We start from the raw sequence: 8,023 nt of genomic DNA on the forward strand, positions 1-8,023 counted from the left end.
CCCGCCCCCCTCCGCCCCGCGGCCTCGCCCCGCCTCCCCTCGGCGCCCCGCGCCCGCCGCTCGCGGGCCAGGCGGGCGGCCCGTGAGGCCTCCGCCGCCACCGCCGCCTCTGGAAGGCCAGCCGGGGCGGAGAAGGCTTGAGGCCTGTCCGGCCCAGCCGGCTCCGGGAAGGCGGAGGGGCGCCCGCCAGCCCTAGCCCAACGGGCCGCGGACTTCCCGCCCTCGTCTGCTCCAAGGGGAGCTGTCCGCGCTCGCCGCGCCCCGCGTGGGAAGGGGCCGCGCCTGCCGTTAGTCCTCGCGAGGGAGGGGAAGTTGAACGGAAACCCAGCGCAGGGTGCTGCAGAGGGGGAGGCCTGTCAGCGCTTTGCCTGGAGTTCGTTATTTGACCCTTCGAGTTATTTTGAGCGACTCAAATACTCAGTTCCCACATCGCGATTCCTTTCTCTGCGCCTCGTCCCAAACCAGAAACAGCTGAGCGGGCTGTTTTACAGTTCCGTTTACTCCCTTCCTGCCCAAAGCTTGGTGGGCTAGAGGACCATTTTCCTGCTGTTAGGGGAGATTTACATTCAAAGAGATTGCAATTCAAACGTATTATTTTCCAATCCTAGTTGAAGGACTTTTCCCAGGGGTTCTTATTAACTGTCCCCATCCCTCCTTGGCGATTTTTCTCATTCTGGGTTTCAGAATCGTCTGTCCCAAGATAAATACTGCCTCTTCATTGATTAATGCAGCTACCATCTGGATGACTTTAATTACCATAAATTTAAACTCACTGTGCACACGTTGTGTTGGACTTTTTGTTTGAGACTTGGAACTTCAGCAGGACTCTACCCAGACATTTCCGGTCAGACCTCCACGCTGTTTGGTGGGAGGTAAATTAAAGATTATTTGCGGTTCTTTTAGTGTATGTCAGAGCTGTGTTTCTTTAGTAGCTCACGAGTAGTGAAACAGGGATCATAGAAATCATCATTTGGTCCTTAAGGCATAAAGTAAAAGTTTAAAAAAAACAGTAAAGTTTATTGACCACCACCCTTAAAAAATCAATACAGGTTTAACACCTATTTATGTGCTTAGCAGAGAAATCTATCCCTCAAGATAAGCCTGACATAAAGGTTAAGCAAATCAGACAGGCATAGTAGAAGTAATAAATTTGATACATTATCTCACCATTTAAAAAGCAGTTTAAACTTCGGTAATACCTGGTATTGGATCTGCTATTCCTTCTGAGATTAATTTTGTTCTGGAAGATTCTGTTTTCCTCCTGGCGCCTACATCCTTTTGTTCCTATTCATTCCTTTTTGTAAGTCTTTCGGCACCTGTGATGCTTGGAGTCCGGTCCGGGGTGGGAAAGCAAGGAAGTGAGTAGTCGTTATTTACAAATGAATTCAAATGTGTGGACACAAGTGACTTTGCCAATTTTATGTTAATCCAAGTATGCATTTACTGAGGATATCTTTGAAAAGTGGTTTTCTTTGGGGAAGGAATTTGCCAGATAATATGAGATCCTGCAGAGAAGTAACATAAATCTTCCTTACAACATTTACTTTTCTTATTGCAGACTGGAGATCTGTAATTAAATAAAACAAAAAAATTTTTTTCACTACTAACTATTCATTTATAAGTATTTTTGTGAGCACTAAAGTTTTGGCTGCACGGAAGGTGTAGGAAGTGGAGTGGCATGCTATAAATGTTTTATGGCACTTAGTTTGATACCCACAACTGGTACTCAGAATGAGTTATGCAGGCAATACCAAACATGTGGCAAAAAAACCTTTATAGTCCCTCACACCATTATGTAGTTCGTTTATGTCACATAAATCAGAGAAAAGATATTAAGGGGAAATTTTAGTGTTTTATTTATTTATTTAACAGTAAATTTTATTTTATTTTTATTTTTTATTGGGGTATAGTCTTACAATGTTGCGTTCGTTTCTACTGTACAGCGAAGTAGTATTTTTAAAATAATATTACTCTGTCACCATATATGATGTTCCTTTGCCCATTAAGTGAAATTTCCCTAGTTTACCCTAAGTCAATGCAAGTATATTTCCAATGTTACAACATGTCTACAAAATAACATCATAAAATCTTTTTGGTAAAATTGATGGCATTATCTGAAGAATGTCTTCTTCCCTACTGAAAATATACTCCCAACACTGCAAACGTTTCATGTTCTCTTTTAAATAATCCACAACCACGCTGTTTAAGTCTGATCTAGACTGCCTCAAAAGTCTACAATGAGCCTTGTTGTTCTTGTTTTAAGTAAAAATGTTCATTCCAGTCTTTGCCTGCGGAACTTAAGATCCAGGTCAACTGTTATGTCTTCCATGACATTCCCCCAACTTTCCAAGGCAAAACCAATTGCTTCCTTTTCAATTGCTCTATGGTGCTTATTATATTTATTATATTTAACACCATCTTGTTACATTGCAATTCGTTGGGTATTTGCCCCTTTCCCTCACAGATCATGAGTTCCTTAAAGGCAGGAGTTGTGTTTAATTCATCCTTGTATCCTCAGTACTTACCACTACTCCTGACATTATATTAGGCTCTCAATACATATTTATTGAATGAATAAATACAATTTTTAAAATACCCATTCAGAAATTCCATTTAATCATTTACATACTCCTTTCTAGAAACAAACAAAGACAATTTGGTTGCAAGATGAATTGAGACCCTCCACTTAAAAGAGCCTTTCCTCCTCCCCCACTCTCATCTTCACTTCCTTCTGAGTTTATTGACGAGAAGTTAGTGATACCTTAGAAAATGTCCACGAACACTCTCCCCGCATTTCCCAACCTTCCTTCCATCCCATTAGAAAATCACTGAGTATTTCAACTGGTAGGAAGCTTGGAGTAGTTCATCACCCTCATTCTGTTGTTGATGAAACTGAAGCCCAGGGTTCAGCTTGTTTTAAGGTGATAGAGGCAATCAGTTGGGGGAGGGAGTAATGGAACTCTATCTCCACTGAGGCAGCCTTGTTTATTAGCTTGTGGGGAAATGCAGAGTTTAGGGTTAACTGATTAGAAATGTAGTCAGTAACTCTATATATTCCAATGTTACAAAGAGACCAACCATGAATTCGAAAGATACAAGAAGGTCAAGTTTTGTGGGAAGTAGGTTGGTTAAGGGAGGGGGCCTTAATTTTCCATTTTTCCTTTCTCTTCTGGCATTGGGAGGGGGAGCTATAAGCCCTGTCTTTGCCAGGGGAGAACTCATTTCAGTCTCTTAGGTCAACATCAGAAATTAAAACATCAGAAATGAAGTAAGTCCCACTATCGTTTTCTCTGAGGCTTGACCATACCAGTCATCTTTGGCTGCTCTCTCTCTTGCCTATCATACGCTCCAGGGTGACAGCAATGGAGTCAAAAGAGCTGCATTTAAGCCTGCTTCTTTGGAAGCCACAGGTGTCACTGAAAGACAGTGATGAGTGACATTCCTCCCAGTGAGGAGAACTTCAAGAAACATACTTGATCATCAATTTTGTATGTAGAGGAAGGGCCTAACTATGGATATGGATGATCTCTTGAACTCTGGTGACTGGTTTAGCTGATAGGGGTCTGGAAGAAGCCAGGTTGAATGACTAGAGACCAAGAGATCTGGGGATAAAGCACAGTTTAAGTATGAGCTGGAAAGACAGGGGTGTGGCCTGATCATGAAGTCTATCATTGAGTGATATCTTTTATCTCCCCGAATAGATTAGAGGAAATTTACACCTGTTTCTGTGGATGATAGCTCTTGTCATCAGAATAACCAATATGCAGAGCGGGGGAGGTGTCGCCAGCACCACTGCCATCACTTCCTCAGTCATGCCAAAGCACGAGTTCTCTGTGGACGTGACCTGTGAAGGCTGCTCTAATGCAGTCACTCAGGTTCTCAATGAGCTGGGAGGAGTTCAGTTTGACATTGACCTGCCCAACAAGAAGGTCTGCATCAACTCTGAGCACAGTGTGGACACTCTGCTGTAGACCCTGGGGAAAACAGGAAAGGCCGTTTCCTACCCTGGATCCAAGTAGTGAGGGCCTGGGCCTCCAGCCTGCAGGATGGACCAACGTAGACACAACTCTGATCCTCTCCTGCCTTCCAGACAGATCTAAGACCTGGCAATCCTGCTCAGTGATGGGAGTTCCTGCAGAGACCTTCACTTGCCCTGCTCCTCTGTAGCTTCCCTGCAATAAAGTCCAGCTGCTTTTGCTGGGGGAGGTGGGTGGGCAAGAATAACCAATATGTATCGAATACATAGGTGCTAGGTCCTGTGCTATGGGCTTTGCATGGCTTATCTCATTTAATCTTCAACATATCCTTACAATGTGGCTGTTGGTCACTATTATTTCCATTTTATAGGAAATTGAGGCTTAATGACATTAACTGCCCAAATCATATAAACTAATGTAAATTGATAAGAGTGCAAGTGGAGCTTCAAACCAGCTATGTTTGACTCCAGAACCCAATAGGCTTGGTTAAAGTGCTACTGACAGGTATCTCCACTAAAGAGTTGCTATGTTTTCTTTTATAATTAATGAATGTTTTGTGGGTACTTTACGACTGTAAACTCCTGAAGCATCATTCCTTCACCACTGGTTTTATTATCTGTATTAGTTTCCTGTGGCTGCAGCAACAAATTATCACAAACTGGGTGGTTTAAAACAATAGAAATTTATGGTCTCAAAATTCTGGAGGACAGAAGCCTGAAATCAAGATGTCTGCAGGCTCTGTGTGCTCCCTCTGGAGGCTCTAGGGGAGAATTCTTCCTTGCCTCTTCCAGCTTTTGGTGGCATTCCTTGGATCGGCTACCTCACTCCAGTTTCTGCCTCTGTCTTCACATTGCCTTCTCCTCTGGATGTCTTTCTCACCTGTCCTTTATAAGAACACTTGTCACTGGATTTAGAGTAATCCAGGATGATCTCATCTCAAGATCCTTAACTTAATGACATCTGCAAAGACCCTTTTTCCAAATAAGGTCTCATTCACATGTTCTATGGATTAGGAGATGGACACAGCTTTTGGGGAACCACAAATCAGCTCACTACAGCATATCCACTGATGATTTTTTTTTTTTTTTTTTTTTTTTGCCGTGCACGGGCCTCTCACCGTTGTGGCTTCTCCCGTTGTGGAGCACAGGCTCCGGACGCGCAGGCTCAGCGGCCATGGCTCACGGGCCCAGCCACTCCGCGGCATGTGGGATCTTCCCGGACCGGGGCACAAACCCGCGTCCCCTGCATCAGCAGGTGGACTGTCAACGACTGCGCCACCAGGGAAGCCCCAGTGATGATTCTTGATGAAATCAATTATTATTATGGTTACCAAATTGTAATTTTTGTATCTCCATCCTTTCTTCTATAATAATTAGTTATCATTCTTCTACAAGAAGGAACTTTTCTTTATCTCCTATTTATCTACTTATCTATCTATTTCAGTATAGATTCATGAATTTTTTTATTCAATGGATTTGTGCAGTATAGAAATAACTTAGCAGGTTCAAGTTGTCCAAACCCTGAGTATTCCAAAGAAAGGTTTGGCCCTTGCCAGGCTCCAGGGCCATAACTTCTAAGCACTTGGAATATCCTGCCTGTTAAGAGTGGTTTTGTTTACCTAAGGCCTTGGACTACACTAGATAGCTATGCTAACAATGTGATTTATGGTGGGGGCTTTGGACCACACAGTATCAGCTTGACCACTGGAGGGGTTAGAGAATTAAGGTCAGCCACCAGGGAGTCAGCCATGCCTATGTGATCAACCTCCCTGCCCCCCCCCCAAAAAAAACCCTGGACACCAAGGCTCAGGTGAGCTTCCCTGGTTGGCAACACATCATGTGATGAATGTCCACAGCACTCCACTGGGAGAGCACAACTTCAAGCTGCACCTGGTCTCCCTTAGACTCTATACTCTGTGCCTTTTTCCATTATTGATTTTAATCTGTATCCTTTCATTGCAACAAACTGTAACCATCAGTATAGCAACTTGACTGCCTTGTGAGTTCTTATAGCAAATCATTGAATACAGGGTGGTTTTGGGAGTCCTTGAACACAGGATTATAGTCTGTTACCATATTTATTTACTTTGATGTTCAAATAGTGCCATATTTGGCCCAATACCCAAACATTTAATTACTTTAGTATAATTCCTCACAATAAGGAGCCATGTGAATCTCTTAAACAGGGAGTAAATGATCAAAGCTATGGAAAACATTCCCTTGCCCTTCCTAAAGTCCCACCCCATTCCACATCTTCAGCCTGGATGGAACATCAGTGTATCAACATGAGAAGTACAGTCCCTTCATAGGTTTACACATATACACACCACCACCAACAACAACAACAACAAAAAGAAAAGAAAACAATATCCCACTACTTAAGACAGTCCTATTATACTCCTGTTCTGGTTGTTTGCAAACACAACTTGAGGCAGGTCTCTTCCAGAGGTTTTGCTGCTGGAGGACTGAACCTCACACCAAGGGTAGTAGAGCATGTGTTCTCAAGCCTCCAGTTTCTCATCCATGGCCTCAGAGTAGGGCACTAGAGCACACTCTGCCTGAGCAGAAATCCCCCTGCATAGCTGGTTTATATCCTCTCCCTTCTCTTGTTGCTTCTCTGTTCCCTTTATCACAAAGCCCCAGATATGGTGGTGGTAAAGGAAGCTTGTTGGGAGAGATCTAGACTTCACCTAATTGTCATGCATGTTCATGTTAGTATATGTATATTAACTACTAAGCGTATCATTACCTGGTATCAGATTCAATTTTGTCAAATGGGATTTCTCCGTTACTTAAGATCCAGATACAGTAGGCTCAAACATCATGTGGAAGTCCAAAACCCTCTAACAATTTTCTGCAAAGTCTAGGGAAACTTATAGTCTCTTGTTCAACATGTCTTCAAGTTTTTTCTTCTTCCATGAGTTGTTTCTCTGTTCAAGGGAGAAATTGAAATTCAGTCTCTTTATAGAGTTACACACACACACACACACACACACACACTCTACTCATAGAGAACATTTTTGAAAGTAACAAAGTAAGCACAGACTATTCATTATACTAGTTTTATTAGTTTTATGCATACTCATTTTTTTTGCTACTCATGTAACATGGCTGCTTGCTCACAACGTTAAAAACTCAGAGGGAGCATTGGTCATGACATGTTGTAGCAGACTCCTCTGGTGCCCACATCACATCCCTTGGCTCACCTCTGAGACAGTGCTGACTTACCTTGTGGGCATAGCAGCCTACCCCAAGACCCTGCCATGCATCTTTCTGCATTCTGCTTTCTTGGGCATCACTGGAGCTCCCCAGAATGCAGGAGAGTTTGTATTTCCCCATCAGGAGAAATCCTCAATCAGTGGAGAATGGATGTCCAGCCTCCCAGCTTCCAGGTGGGCTGTTATGGGAGGCATTTTTCATCCTTCTCAGAGAGTGGTCCTTACAGAAGTGAGCCCCTGCTGCCGACAACAGCAACTTTGATAATATGCCCTTTGGTTTGTTCTCCTGTCCTGCCTTTCTCCCTTCACTGTCATTCTTGCTCCCTCCCAATTAAACTACCTGCGCCCAAATTGTTCTGCTTTTGGGGGGACATGTCTTATACTATTGTTTGATATAACTACTTAATTTTAGTGCTGTGATTTAAATTTGTATGTATGAGCTGTCCCAAGTCTTAGTTGTTGAATCTTCTCCTATCAGCTATGGATTGGCTAAGGGGACAAGGCAGAGTGAAGGAAAGAATGTTGCTAAAAGTGCTAGAAGCTACATCTTGAAAACATGTTCAAGAGGTCAGAACTGGGACAATTCCAAAGAAGTTATGATACAAGGGTGAAACAAGTGGGCTGGGGTCTTTAAAAAAACAAAACAAAACAAAACTGTAGTCCTTCCTAACAGAAGCTTATATGCCCTCCCCCACCCCCCAAATAAAAACTAAAGATATACTCTTTGGAGAGACAGAATAGCATAATGCTTAAGAGCATAGACTCTGGAGCCAGGCTACATTCACTCAAATACTGCTTCTGCTGCTTACTGTGTGAACTTGGGTAGACT

The 8,023-nt window shown here is 43.1% G+C and overlaps 1 pseudogene across 1 annotated transcript; it reads left to right on the top strand.

Annotated features, from left to right (window-relative positions):
* The first annotated feature begins 3,812 nt into the window (after nt 1–3,812).
* Nucleotides 3,813–4,019, top strand: LOC309808447 (copper transport protein ATOX1-like; annotated as a pseudogene). The gene has a single exon. The product of its transcript is annotated as a copper transport protein ATOX1-like (transcript).
* Nucleotides 4,020–8,023: the final 4,004 nt, after the last annotated feature.

The sequence above is a fragment of the Mesoplodon mirus genome (genome assembly GCF_964341445.2).
Source record: "Mesoplodon mirus genome assembly, chromosome: 7".
In the NCBI taxonomy this organism is placed as follows: Eukaryota; Metazoa; Chordata; class Mammalia; order Artiodactyla; family Ziphiidae; genus Mesoplodon; species Mesoplodon mirus.